Below are 15,504 nucleotides of genomic sequence, written 5' to 3'. Positions count from 1 at the left end.
TCCAACTTTATTTTATTTACATAATTAGAAGGGCAACCTATAGACATAGTTTTGGTCTTCGTAGTGTTAATTTCTAATTTATTTGTCGTTGTAAAATCGCCCAGGGTGCTACCTAGCTTCTGTAGCCCTATTTTTGTGTGGATCAATAAAACAATATCATCAGCATATGAGAGGTGTGATATAGACAAGTTCCCCATCCTTGGAGAGTGTAAATTGGTTGCATCTAGCTTTGGGGAGAGATCCGCCATAAAAAGTTAAAAACGGTGCGGGCCAGAACGCATCCTTGTTTTAAACCTATATTTGTTGGAATTCTCCTTGAAATTTTCGAGCCGTCTGCTACCTTGATCTGCACCCAAGTCTTATCATATAGCATTTCAATGTTCCTGAGAAGCTGTTCATGCAGGCCCCAGCTTCTCAGTTTGCGCCAAAGAATTGCTCTGTCCACCCGATCAAAGGCGCTTTTGAAACTCACAAAGCATAAGTGTAACTTTTTCTTTAGGCGTTTTGTCCCTTAGTGCGAAAATATTGATCACTGTGCCATAACCCTTCCGAAAACCAGTTTGATTCAGAGGAACAATGTTATTTGAATTAGACCAGTTGAGCAGGTCGTCCAAAATTAAAGTGGCAAAATATTTGGCCTCACTGTTAATTAAAGCAGTCAGTCTATAGTTGGCCGGATTTGTTCTATCACCCCCTTTGAATATTGGGTTGATGATAGATCCTCTCCAGCTGTCCGGGATGGTTGTATTACGCTCAACTTTGGTGTAAAGAATTGACAGTGTAGTTGACCAGTACTCCGGATCGGCCTTAAATATTGCCTGTTGAAGGCCGTTGGGGCTGGGGGCCCGTCCCTACGACCCCTCCTTATTACTTGGGAGACCTCCTAGGCACCAAATCCAGCATCAATCTGACAGAAAACTATAGGGCTTGCAAGGTTCTTCAGATGTAAATTTGCTTCAGATGAGACTGGTTTGAAAAAGATGCGGACCAGGTAGCCCACCCATTTAGTCTCAAGAATTGATGAGCAGTTAATTACTCTTGACTACCGGTCAATGCCATTGACTGTTGCCCAAAAGGCCCTGAAATTAGCCCTTCTTGAGTTATAGAAGTAATTTGAGACAGAAGTTGTCCTCCCTCTAGATGCGCTCACACCATACCTGATTTTTATAGTATTTTCTAAGAGCCTTTATTTCTGCACATGAAAATTCTGTTAAAGGTCTATCTTTAATTACTCTGAGCTCGTGCCTCAGTTCCTTTCTTAGTTTTAGAATTCTCACCGAAAGGCTTGAAGATATCATCCGTTGTATGTTGGCGATTGACGCCTGGCAAAGCAGAGTGAGGATATTAAAATAGAAAGGCTGCCCACACTTCCACAACTGGCGAGTCCTGAAACATTGCTGACTGAAACAGAGTTTTTATATTTTCACACAGCCGTGGTAATGGGGACTTTGACCAAGTCAGGCGGTTTAAGTTGATGGATGCAAAAATTATACAAATAAAATGTTCATTGATATCTCTTTTTTTGCAAAGTAGTTAAATGTTGATGTGGAAGTTCTGTTGTGGCCTGCTTAGTCAGGGAAGTAAAGTTAATTCTCAAACTAGGGTAGTTTACCCAAAAGTTCATCAGCTCACACACTTTAGTCTGAGCAATTGCCCTCCTCCTCCTCCTGTGTTGTTTCAGGAACAGTGTAATCTTGAGGTATGAAGTTCTGGTTCATTTTTATCATGGTCAGTCTCTCCATATTTTGAAGCAAGAGAATGATCCTTCTGTCGGTGACAACTGCGTCAACTGCACTGAACATGCGCCCAGAAGACACGCTGATTACTGGACAAGCCAGATGCTTTATTGCCAGCCTTCTGAGCTTTGGTCATTGTTGCAACTTCCCATACCACCAGACCAATTATTTCTGATCCAGGTAAACCTCTTTTGGATCATCCAGAGAGTCTTCTACCATCCTCTAAATGGTCACTGGTGCTGCCACTTGCTGGGCCTCTGTTGCCTTCGCCTCTGTACTTGACTGAAGGCCTGCCAGTTAAAACCAAGACATTGCAGAGGTTAGGTCATATTTTTCTGTCGCTGGTGTTGCTGTTGATGATGGTGGTGAGAGAACAGCACTGACCTCTCTGGAGGTTGAAGACTACACACCAGAAGCAGAAGTTCTGCCCGGGCCTCTGACTTCCAGCTGTTCTTCTTCCAGGTCTTTTGCTTGCTCATCATTCCAAGTCTTGCATTGTGGAACATCCCCTTCTGAAAAAGGAATGAAACTGACAAGTATTTTTTGTAACGTGGATCAAGTATTGTGCAAAATATGTATTCTCTGGGGGACCCGATCCCTCTTTGCAGCCTTGTATTAACAGCCAATCAAAGGATTAAGCTCTGAACCAACTCATATGCTTCTTCGTTAACACCAGTGAGCATTTACGGCACCTTTTTCAATTGGTCCTGTAGCAGATGCAACAACTCGTCGTACTGTCCTCCGTGCTGACTTCCCATGTGAAAACCTCAAAAGGAAATAGCATTTGTGTCAGGCATTTGACTTTCCCCTATTTGTCCATCTCCATGGTCATGCTTTTCCTGGTTGTAGCCCCTGCTTTTTGAAGGACATAGTTGGTGTTCGGTCTGATGTCAGCGTGATGAACGAACGTGAACCCTTGCATGTAATGTGAAATGGCTACGCATACAATATAGGAAGGCGAAAAGAGACTGCCTTTGATAGAGACCAACAGTACTTTGTTTAAAAACTGATGCCCTGCTGATGTCCCATCATAGGGATGAAACGCGTTGGCTGGGTCATTGCTTTATAGTGAGGAATGAATAAAAGAAGTGGGCAATTGATTTAAGTTTGAAAATTGCATTTAATGGAACAGAGTGGATGCGGACTAACCCCCAACCATCTATACAGGATTTATGGACGAACTCTTTAGGTATAAGGAAAGAGTTTGAGTATTAAGAGTGCCTTCTCATGTTTGGAATTATATTTATTGGTGATCGGTCTGTACTGCTTAGCCAGACATTGCACCATGTAGTAGATCAAGTTCCAGCATGTTGGCACCTCCTGTGTGAGAGTTTTAACTGGTACTCCATTAGCACAGTGAATGGTCCTCAACTGTTTCCAGACTTTAAAAAAAGAACTGAAATGAGTGCAGATACTTCTGCACACGGCCAATATGTTTCTGACTATGTCTCCTTTTTTGAGAAAGTCTTACACAATCAGGTTGATGCAATGCGCCAAATACAGGACCCTGAAACATCTACCATCAGTCATGGCCTTAACTATGTTACTGCCATGTTCTATGGCATCAGATCCAATTCTGAGACCTCTGGGTCGAAGCCATTCAAACACCTTGCTGTGAAATTCTTCCCAGCTGTTTGCAGCAGTATAGGATTTTTCCATGAGGAACAGGGCCGGCGTTAGCATTAGAGGCGCTTGGTGTGACAATTTGTTTTGGCGCCCTACCCTCATGACCACCTTCTCCACAGATTCCCTCATTACCTCATTCCAGTGGTGCCACTCATCTCTTCACATGCATTTCATTTGTTTTATAGCGCTAGTTATAGCAACCCTACGGTGTCCGAGCACTTTACATCACACACATGTTATACAGAGGCAATGAATCACACATGTGTAAATGAGTCTACAGGAAAAGTTATACAAAACTATGCTGTGATCTGCATGTACACATTCTTTCAGCAGGTATATTAACCCTCTGTGCTACTTTATGATGAGTTAAAGCTGCCACTAGACAAAATTATCATCTCTCTCCAGCAGAAATGTTATTCACCTGGTTATCTTGACATTTTTATTTTTGCATGAAAACTGCTGGACAGGCAAGGAAACAGGAGGTACTTTTAAAACCAAAAGTTACTTCTGAACACAGTGCCTCTCCCAAATTCAGCACCAGGTGTGGCTGCACCAGTCATACAGCCCTAAAGCCAGCCCTGGAAGTTAACATCACTACTGGTCTATGAAGCTGAACGCCCTTAAAAATTTCTTCAGCACAAAGACCTGTAGTTAGCTGTTGCCTAACCCTCACAAAGGAGATTTAGTGTGCACTGATGTACACGTAATCAGATGCTTGACAAATAGTCCACAAGTCTGTCATCAGATGGATAGTGTGAACAACACTCTGCTGCATAGATTGGCCAACCAATTGCAGCACAACTTGATGGAGCACTGGGACAGCAACTGTGGCAAAATAGGTCCATCTGGGAACCTTCCATTTAGGGCAGATGGCCACCAAAAATTCTAAAAATCCCACTCTGCACACAAAAAAAAGGGAGGAGGTCCAGCACTAACATTTTAGCCAGCTTCGCATTATAAAAACATACTGTTGGGTGGTTGTGTTCATAGGGCCCCTCCTGACTAAACATGCCTGTAATAGTAGCTTGGATATTTATTCTTTTGTGGTGCACATGACACAGGTGAGTTCCAGAGAAAACCAGGAGGTGGTAAACTCAATGTGTGTCTTAGGGGAATCAATATATGTGGGGGAGGTATCTGCATCAGGGTCTTGTACCATCTGGAGGTTTCTGATTCAGGTGATGCTGGAACACTACATGGGATACGGCTGCTTTGTGTAATCCATCATCGTCTTCTCCCTCATGACCACCTTCTTCTTCTATCACTGTGGTTAGACCTGACACGCTGAAATAGTGTTTCCCCAAACTTTTTGCTGTTTCTACACAGTTTGCTGATTCTGTTTAAGTGCCTTTGGGGCCCTAGGCGCTTTCCTACTGTGAATGCAGTGTGAAAGTGCACGCACCTTCCTACCAATGCCAGGAAAGAGGCTCTGACCAGTATGTGCACACATGCACACTGGTGGGCCCCCATGTACTTGGCCTGTCACAGCTGGCCTGAATGGGTGCCCTTGTGACGCCGCAAAGACTGGTGGTGCCTCATTTACGGACTGCGGTCAAATCGGCGGTCTGCGTCTCGGAAGGCCAATTTTGCTGCGGTCCGCTTTTTGCCTAAATTTTCACCTTGGGCACTTGCCTAAGGGGTCGCTCCCCACCTCCTAAAAAATAGAACAAAACAAAAAGGAAAAAAAATGATCCCTGATGCCTAGAGGTTTCTGCCCCAAGGGGGGGCAGAAAAGGCCTTCTAAAAAAATGCCCCCCCTGGGAGCGACCCTTGCCCAAGGGGTTGCTCCCTTATGCCACTATCACATATAAAAAAGAAATCCCTGGTGTCTAGTGGGAGTTTCAAAAGCCGGATTGCTTTGCAATCCGGCTTTTGAAACGCAGAGAGAGACTTCAAAGGGAAGGAAATAACTTTCCTTCCCTTTGAAGCCTCTCTCGGCCTCCCCCACGTGATCGGAAGAGAAATGCAAACCATTTCTCTTCCGATCGCGCTGCAAGCACAGGAGGCCCTGTGACGATTGCGCACTGATGTCACAGGGGTGGGGGGGTCGGAGGTGGAAGGGGAAGGGCTTCCCCTTCCATCCCTGCCTTGGGGGGGTGAGTGGGGTGCACATGGGGGGAGCGCTAGCGCTCCCCCCAGTTCCCGGGTGTAGGATGAAGTCACCTCGTCCAAGGCACCCTAGGGGTTAAAGAGTTGCTTGTAGATTTTTATTTGTTGCTGATCCAAGAGCAAGGCATCTTTCCCCTATAGAGCTGCGCTTCCATATGTGACACCTGGAAGGAATTTGGCCGACATGATGGACAGTAAAGGTTTATACGAAGGTTCTTTTAACCTTTTGGCTAGGGCGCAGAAGGCGAATGACAGGGCTTTACACTTTTGCAATCTGTACTACTTTTGTGGCACAAGGTTAGCCGTATTGTCTATAGTAAACCCCAAATATTTATAGCGACGAGTCACTTCAAGGCTAATGCCGTCCAACTTTATTTTATTTACATAATTAGAAGGGCAACCTATAGACATAGTTTTGGTCTTCGTAGTGTTAATTTCTAATTTATTTGTCGTTGTAAAATCGCCCAGGGTGCTACCTAGCTTCTGTAGCCCTATTTTTGTGTGGATCAATAAAACAATATCATCAGCATATGAGAGGTGTGATATAGACAAGTTCCCCATCCTTGGAGAGTGTGAATTGGTTGCATATAGCTTTGGGGAGAGATCCGCCATAAAAAGTTAAAAACGGTGCGGGCCAGAACGCATCCTTGTTTTAAACCTATATTTGTTGGAATTCTCCTTTAAATTTTCGAGCCGTCTGCTACCTTGATCTGCACCCAAGTCTTATCATATAGCATTTCAATGTTCCTGAGAAGCTGTTCATGCAGGCCCCAGCTTCTCAGTTTGCGCCAAAGAATTGCTCTGTCCACCCGATCAAAGGCGCTTTTGAAACCCACAAAGCATAAGTGTAACTTTTTCTTTAGGCGTTTTGTCCCTTAGTGCGAAAATATTGATCACTGTGCCATAACCCTTCCGAAAACCAGTTTGATTCAGAGGAACAATGTTATTTGAATTAGACCAGTTGAGCAGGTCGTCCAAAATTAAAGTGGCAAAATATTTGGCCTCACTGTTAATTAAAGCAGTCAGTCTATAGTTGGCCGGATTTGTTCTATCACCCCCTTTGAATATTGGGTTGTTGATAGATCCTCTCCAGCTGTCCGGGATGGTTGTATTACGCTCAACTTTGGTGTAAAGAATTGACAGTGTAGTTGACCAGTACTCCGGATCGGCCTTAAATATTGCCTGTTGAAGGCCGTTGGGGCTGGGGCCCGTCCCTACGACCCCTCCTTATTACTTGGGAGACCTCCTAGGCACCAAATCCAGCATCAATCTGACAGAAAACTTTAGGGCTTGCAAGGTTCTTCAGATGTAAATTTGCTTCAGATGAGACTGGTTTGAAAAAGATGCGGGCCAGGTAGCCCACCCATTTAGTCTCAGGAATTGATGAGCAGTTAATTACTCTTGACTACCGGTCAATGCCATTGACTGTTGCCCAAAAGGCCCTGAAATTAGCCCTTCTTGAGTTATAGAAGTAATTTGAGACAGAAGTTGTCCTCCCTCTAGATGCGCTCACACCATACCTGATTTTTATAGTATTTTCTAAGAGCCTTTATTTCTGCACATGAAAATTCTGTTAAAGGTCTATCTTTAATTACTCTGAGCTCGTGCCTCAGTTCCTTTCTTAGTTTTAGAATTCTCACCGAAAGGCTTGAAGATATCATCCGTTGTATGTTGGCGATTGACGCCTGGCAAAGCAGAGTGAGGATAATAAAATAGAAAGGCTGCCCACACTTCCACAACTGGCGAGTCCTGAAGCATTGCTGACTGAAACAGAGTTTTTATATTTTCACACAGCCGTGGTAATGGGGACTTTGACCAAGTCAGGCGGTTTAAGTTGATGGATGCAAAAATTATACAAATAAAAATGTTCATTGATATCCCTTTTTTTGCAAAGCAGTTAAATGTTGATGTGGAAGTTCTGTTGTGGCCTGCTTAGTCAGGGAAGTAAAGTTAATTCTCAAACTAGGGTAGTTTACCCAATAGTTCATCAGCTCACGCACTTTAGTCTGAGCAATTGCCCTCCTCCTCCTCCTGTGTTGTTTCAGGAACAGTGTAATCTTGAGGTATGAAGTTCTGGTTCATTTTTATCATGGTCAGTCTCTCCATATTTTGAAGCAAGAGAATGGTCCTTCTGTCGGTGACAACTGCGTCAACTGCACTGAACATGCGCCCAGAAGACACGCTGATTACTGGACAAGCCAGATGATTTATTGCCAGCCTTCTGAGCTTTGGTCATTGTTGCAACTTCCCATACCACCAGACCAATTATTTCTGATCCAGGTAAACCTCTTTTGGATCATCCAGAGAGTCTTCTACCATCCTCTAAATGGTCACTGGTGCTGCCACTTGCTGGGCCTCTGTTGCCTTCGCCTCTGTACTTGACTGAAGGCCTGCCAGTTAAAACCAAGACATTGCAGAGGTTAGGTCAGATTCTTCTGTCGCTGGTGTTGCTGTTGATGATGGTGGTGAGAGAACAGCACTGACCTCTCTGGAGGTTGAAGACTACACACCAGAAGCAGAAGTTCTGCCCGGGCCTCTGACTTCCAGCTGTTCTTCTTCCAGGTCTCTTGCTTGCTCATCATTCCAAGTCTTGCATTGTGAAACATCCCCTTCTGAAAAAGGAATGAAACTGACAAGTATTTTTTGTAACGTGGATCAAGTATTGTGCAAAATATGTATTCTCTGGGGGACCCGATCCCTCTTTGCAGCCTTGTATTAACAGCCAATCAAAGGATTAAGCTCTGAACCAACTCATATGCTTCTTCGTTAACACCAGTGAGCATTTACGGCACCTTTTTCAATTGGTCCTGTAGCAGATACAACAACTCGTCGTACTGTCCTCCGTGCTGACTTCCCATGTGAAAACCTCAAAAGGAAATAGCATTTGTGTCAGCATTTGACTTTCCCCTATTTGTCCATCTCCATGGTCATGCTTTTCCTGGTTGTAGCCCCTGCTTTTTGAAGGACATAGTTGGTGTTCGGTCTGATGTCAGCGTGATGAACGAACGTGAACCCTTGCATGTAATGTGAAATGGCTACGCATACAATATAGGAAGGCGAAAAGAGACTGCCTTTGATAGAGACCAACAGTACTTTGTTTAAAAACTGATGCCCTGCTGATGTCCCATCATAGGGATGAAACGCGTTGGCTGGGTCATTGCTTTATAGTGAGGAATGAATAAAAGAAGTGGGCAATTGATTTAAGTTTGAAAATTGCATTTAATGGAACAGAGTGGATGCGGACTAACCCCCAACCATCTATACAGGATTTATGGACGAACTCTTTAGGTATAAGGAAAGAGTTTGAGTATTAAGAGTGCCTTCTCATGTTTGGAATTATATTTATTGGTGATCGGTCTGTACTGCTTAGCCAGACATTGCACCATGTAGTAGATCAAGTTCCAGCATGTTGGCACCTCCTGTATGAGAGTTTTAACTGGTACTCCATTAGCACAGTGAATGGTCCTCAACTGTTTCCAGACCTTAAAAAAAGAACTGAAATGAGTGCAGATACTTCTGCACGCGGCCAATATGTTTCTGACTATGTCTCTTTTTTTGAGAAAGTCTTACACAATCAGGTTGATGCAATGCGCCAAATACAGGACCCTGAAACATCTACCATCAGTCATGGCCTTAACTATGTTACTGCCATGTTCTATGGCATCAGATCCAATTCTGAGACCTCTTGGTCGAAGCCATTCAAACACCTTGCTGTTAAATTCTTCCCAGCTGTTTGCAGCTGTATAGGATTTTTCCATAAGGAACATGGCCGGCTTTAGCATTAGAGGCGCTTGGTGTGACAATTTGTTTTGGCGCCCTACCCTCATGACCACCTTCTCCACAGATTCCCTCATTACCTCATTCCAGCGGTGCCACTCATCTCTTCACATGCATTTCATTTGTTTTATAGCGCTAGTTATAGCAACCCTACGGTGTCAGAGCACTTTACATCACACACATGTTATACAGAGGCAATGAATCACACATGTGTAAATGAGTCTACAGGAAAAGTTATACAAAACTATGCTGTGATCTGCATGTACACATTCTTTCAGCAGGTATATTAACCCTCTATGCTACTTTATGATGAGTTAAAGCTGCCACTAGACAAAATTATCATCTCTCTCCAGCAGAAATGTTATTCACCTGGTTATCTTGACATTTTTATTTTTGCATGAAAACTGCTGGACAGGCAAGGAAACAGGAGGTACTTTTAAAACCAAAAGTTACTTCTGAACACAGTGCCTCTCCCAAATTCAGCACCAGGTGTGGCTGCACCAGTCATACAGCCCTAAAGCCAGCCCTGGAAGTTAACATCACTACTGGTCTATGAAGCTGAACGCCCTTAAAACTTTCTTCAGCACAAAGACCTGTAGTTAGCTGTTGCCTAACCCCCACAAAGGAGATTTAGTGTGCACTGATGTACACGTAATCAGATGCTTGACAAATAGTCCACAAGTCTGTCATCAGATGGATAGTGTGAACAACACTCTGCTGCATAGATTGGCCAACCAATTGCAGCACAACTTGATGGAGCACTGGGACAGCAACTGTGGCAAAATAGGTCCATATGGGAACCTTCCATTTAGGGCAGATGGCCACCAAAAATTCTAAACATCCCACTCTGCACATAAAAAAAAGGGAGGAGGTCCAGCACTAACATTTTAGCCAGCTTCGCATTATAAAAACATACTGTTGGGTGGTTGTGTTCATAGGGCCCCTCCTGACTAAACATGCCTGTAATAGTAGCTTGGATATTTATTCTTTTGTGGTGCACATGACACAGGTGAGTTCCAGAGAAAACCAGGAGGTGGTAAACTCAATGTGTGTCTTAGGGGAATCAATATATGTGGGGGAGGTATCTGCACCAGGGTCTTGTACCATCTGGAGGTTTCTGATTCAGGTGATGCTGGAACACTACATGGGACACGGCTGCTTTGTGTAATCCATCATCGTCTTCTCCCTCATGACCACCTTCTTCTTCTATCACTGTGGTTAGACCTGACACGCTGAAATAGTGTTTCCCCAAACTTTTTGTTGTTTCTACACAGTTTGCTGATTCTGTTTAAGTGCCTTTGGGGCCCTAGGCGCTTTCCTACTGTGAATGCAGTGTGAAAGTGCAAGCACCTTCCTACCAATGCCAGGAAAGAGGCTCTGACCAGTATGTGCACACATGCACACTGGTGGGCCCCCATGTACTTGGCCTGTCACAGCTGGCCTGAATGGGTGCCCTTGTGACGCCGCAAAGACTGGTGGTGCCTCATTTACGGACTGCGGTCAAATCGGCGGTCTGCGTCTCGGAAGGCCAATTCTGCTGCGGTCCGCTTTTTGCCAAAATTTTCACCTTGGGCACTGTTTTATGCTTCCCCTGCTCTTTGCCCTCTTTAGTTGCTTACATGTTCTTGCTGTTTTCCACTTTTTTTCTTTTTTCTTCCTTTTTTTCTTTTCTTGCCTTGGCCATGTTTCTTCTTCCCAAAAGTCTGTGTTCCTTTCCCTACATGCTTTTCTCACTACCTTTATATACTATGGCTATTTTTCCATTCACCTGAATGTGGTCTTTCCCAATCTAAGATGGTGTCTTCAAAATTTCCTGCATGTCACTTCCTGATTTTCAGTATATAAGCACAGTTGGTTTTCTGTTCCTTGCGTTGCAGACACTTCCTTCGTGGTTGTGCTCCTCGCTCCCAAATTCCTGTGATTTTGAACTTCTCCTGTTCTTATTCTGCCTACAGTTTGTTCCAGTTCTTTTTTGTGCTTTTGTTCTTCTTTTTCAGTAGTACTTTATTCCAAGGTTTTTTCCCATGTTGGGTTTTCTCCTCTGGGACTCCTTCTGAAAGTGACAGCCTGCTTGGTGTTATTTTATCAGCTGAACCGTGGCTACAGGAAAGGGTCACCCCTACCTTGGTCAATCCAGGGCAGCAACCCACAATGACCACTGACAGCTGTCAGTGATGAGAGCCAGGACTCAGCTCTTCCATTGCTTTCCAACCTCTGTGGTTTCTCAGGTAGAACCTAGTGACTGGCACCCTTTGTCCACTCTCCCTCCCACCAATCCAGGAGTAGTATTGTTAGAATGGTCTTCTAGCCCAGGGTCTGTACCCTTAAGCTGGACGGGAGTCAGGGGTGAGTCCTTCCTTCCCCTGCCCCCCTTTCCAGGGCTCTGAACCCTCCTTTTAGAAGTGGTACCCCCAGACACTAGAACTATCAGGGCACTTGAGGCAGCCATCCTGCACAATTCTCCCACCATATCAGGAGTGCTACATGCAACTGGTCACCTAACACAGGGTCTGTGCCCTTAGACTGAGCATGTGCCTGGCAAGCCAGGACTTCCAGGGGAGTACAACAACTCCACAGGGGAAACACATTCTGCATGTGTTGTGTGAGAATCTGCCTGGTCCTGCCCCCTGTCCATCTGACAGAGCATCAAGCCCTCCCAAGCCAAAAGTGCCATCAACAGGCTCATTCCTGTGGTGCTCTGACCTCAGAGCTGGCAACCCCTGACCCACTGCCCTCCTACTGGGGACTGCTTCCCCTCTCACCCCTCCATCTGGGTTTCTGCACCCTACCCTCCTGAGTTGTGCTTCCGGACACCAGATCTGATGGGACGCTTGTGACAGCCCCCCCCCCCCCCACCACCCCAAGTTCTCCTGACACTATGGGAATCCCATCAGTGGATGGTCTCCTGGTACAGACAAGGTCCCCCTGTCCGTGTCCCCTCTGAGAGCAATCCAAGCACTGAGGCTGAAGATAGGACACCATGGACCTCTGCCCGCTTCCACCCTTTCTCCTACTCCTGGAAAGGACTTGGAACCCTTCTCCCCCCACTACACTGGGACCTGTCTGGGTCAATGCAACCCTCACTCTAATGGGGAAAACGTGAGCCATCCTCCTTTGGGTCACTCCCCAATGCCATACCAGACACTCTGGCCCTCACTCAAATCTCTGCCTCAAGTGCAACCTCCCTGGGGTCAGAGAACTCACACTCCACCAGGTGTTGACGTAGCTCTAGAAAACTGTGACTCAACATGTGTTCACCAGCAATAAAATTGTACAGCCCCTCATATGTGTTAACCATGCTACCCTTCACCCAACCTTCCAGTGCCTTGAAAAAGTACCCCACAAGATACTTGTGTTGCCACCATCTGGGCTGGAGTGAGCCCTCCTGGCTTTCAGGTCCAGCTCCTTCAGGCTGAGCTCATGAGTCAGAATATCTTTCTCCACCCTAAGGGCCTGTCTCATTTCCTCCAAAGCTTTTTCTCTCTCCTGCTTCAACCTGAGCTTTGCCAGCTCCAACCCGAGCTTCCTGGCTCTACGCCTGTTCTCCAGCTCTTCAGGAGACCGACCTGAAGAGGAAACACTGCTGCCAGCTCTGGAGGGAGCTCTCCCACCATGCAGGCTGGCCCCTGCCCCTCAGGCGATGCTGGTTCCTCCAGCCATCCCAGCTATAGACATGGTTGCTCCTCCTCCACAACATCTTTCCCATCCTCTGTGTGCTCACCAGCCTTCCTGGCTGCTAACAAGGCCCACAGCACCTGTTGCAGCTCCTCCTTCCGAGTGAGACCTTTAAGAGGACATTTGATCTTCCTGCAGACTTTTTGAGCTGAGGCACCGTATAGGTTTCCAACCTCTGATGCTCAAACACCAAATCTGCAGCTACTGCTGATGGCTCACCAGACTGAGACATAATTGTGGCCAAAACTCAAGAGTTGCAAAAAGAGAAAAAAATCAAACCAGTATTTTGGGGTGTAATGTTCAGTGAAATGGAAGTAGTGTACAGCAATCACTGTATGTCAATTATGAATACAAGTCCTATCCTCACCACTAACCAACAATATTAGAAATGGGTTCTCTAGTTGACAGTGGCTTGCACCCTGTCCAAGTAGGGACCCTCACTATAGTCCGATAAGGAAGCCACATAGCTAAGGTACCCGCCGCTCACCCCCTTGTTAGTTTGGCTTAGGCAGCCAGTCTTATCTCAGAGGCAGTGTGTAAAGTATTTGTACACACACACACACACAGTAACACAGTGAAAATACTACAGAAACACCAGTTTAGAAAAATAGCCAATATTTATCTGAGTATCAAAGACCAAAATGACAAATATCCAACATCCACAAGTAAAGATACAAATTATTAAAGAGTAAATATATTATAGCACTTAAAAACACAATAGCTCCAACTGGGGCTATCACAACATTTTGAAGGAGTTGTCTCCAAAAGTGTGTGTGGGGTTGTTCCCTTACTGGCACCGGGGTGTTGAGGTGTTGGTTCCTTATTGATTGGCAGGGGAGGTGATGTGGGATTAGCAATGAGGCATTGGTTTCTTATGGCAAGGCAGGGTTGATGGATCCAGCAGGTCAAGACATGAGATGTCAACTTTGTGATCACACCACAGTGCCACCGGTGCTGCGACAGAGTCGGAGTTGGGTGCCATGGACATCACTGTTAGACAGGTCAGCTCTTGGCATGATTTCACCTGCGCTTTTTGCTTCTGACCTCCTGTTTTTGAACCTGTGCCAAATTTTGTTTTTTCTGGCTTTATGACTCTAGGCACTTTACCACTGCTGACTAGAGCGGAAGTTCAAATGCTTACTGTCTAAATTAGATTGGTGATTGGTTTCTTCATGATTGGCATATTTGCTTTACTAGTATGTCCCTAGTAAAGTGCACTGTGTGTGCCCGGGGCCTGTAAATCAAATGCTACTATTGGGCCTGCAGCAGTGATTATGCTACCCACATGAGCAGCCCTGTAAATACGTCTTAGGCCTGCCATTCCAGTGACTGGGTGTGCTCAGTTTTGTACTGCCAGTTCGACCTGGCAAGTGCTTTTTACTACATGTAAGTCATCCCTCAGGTAGGCCCTAGGTAGCCCCATGGGCAGGGTGCAGTGGTGCAGTATAGTTAAAAGGTAGAACATGTACTGATGTGTTTTACATGTCCTGATAGTGGAATACTGCTGAGTTCGGTTTTCACTATTGCAAGGCCTATCTCTCCCATAGATTGACATGAGGATTGCCTTGAAATATCGTTTAAGTGTAATTACCCATAGTAGCAGATAGAAATATGGACTTTGGGGTCTCTGAACTCACAGTTTAAAAATACATCTTTTGATAAAGTTGATTTTTAGATTGTAATTTTGAAAATGCCACTGTTAGCAGTTGGGCATTTTCTTGCTTAAACTTTCTGTGCCTCTGCCTCGCTGCTGGCTACACATCTGGGTCAGACTGACAGTTGGGCTGTTTGTGAATTCACTCTAGACAGTGACACAAAGGGAGCTGAGGTGTGTCATGCACATCCTGATGAGTCTTCCTGGGCCAGAGTGGGGAGGAAAGAGCGGACACCTACACTTGAATAGTGATGTGCATGTCCTCGTACAATGCAGTCTCCAACCCCCTAAAGTGTGTCTGGGGCCAGGACAGGGAGAGGCAGGATCATGTGCTCTACAAAGACATTCCTTTGAAGTATGCCTACTTGAAAGGCAGAAATGAGTATAAGAATTGGACTACTGACCCCACAACTTCAGAACACTTCTGGACTTAGAACATTCTGCCAGGAAGAAGAGCTGTATGCTGTATGAGGAACTGCTACTCTGCCTGTTGCTTTGCTGTGCTGGCCTGTTGCTTGCTGCTTCTTTCCTGGGAGTGAAAGAACTGGGCTTTGCTTTTTACATCCTGCTTTCCAAGGTTCTCCAAGGGACATAAAAGACTTTATCGGCTAGTACCTGGGCTCTTCTGCTGAGAGTCCTGACTTGCCAGTTGGTGCCAAATCCAGTCCCTGGGCCCTTGGAAATGGAAGTTGGTGACCTAAAGAAATATTCACGCACAGTGGCCAATGCGACAGAAAAATCGACGCAGCGCCTGAACCGTGGCTGAAAAATCTACACAGTTCCGATGAAATTGACATATTGCCTGCTTCAGCACGGATCCATTGTTGCCTTGCATGTGGAATTTCCATGCATCGTCCTTGGGTGTCAAATCTTCAACATCAGCACAAGGAACTGAGTCTGCATGGCCAGAAACCAACACATTGTTTT

General features: G+C 45.4%; 1 protein-coding gene across 6 annotated transcripts in view; it reads left to right on the top strand.

Annotated features, from left to right (window-relative positions):
- LOC138268245 (zinc finger protein 182-like) overlaps window positions 1–15,504 on the top strand; it is a 673,880-nt gene that overhangs the window by 175,085 nt on the left and 483,291 nt on the right. The window lies entirely within an intron of this gene.

Source organism: Pleurodeles waltl, chromosome 12 (assembly GCF_031143425.1).
Source record: "Pleurodeles waltl isolate 20211129_DDA chromosome 12, aPleWal1.hap1.20221129, whole genome shotgun sequence".
NCBI classification, from domain to species: Eukaryota; Metazoa; Chordata; class Amphibia; order Caudata; family Salamandridae; genus Pleurodeles; species Pleurodeles waltl.
Note: the sequence above shows the minus strand (reverse complement) of the source record. Positions and strands in the feature narration are given on the sequence as shown.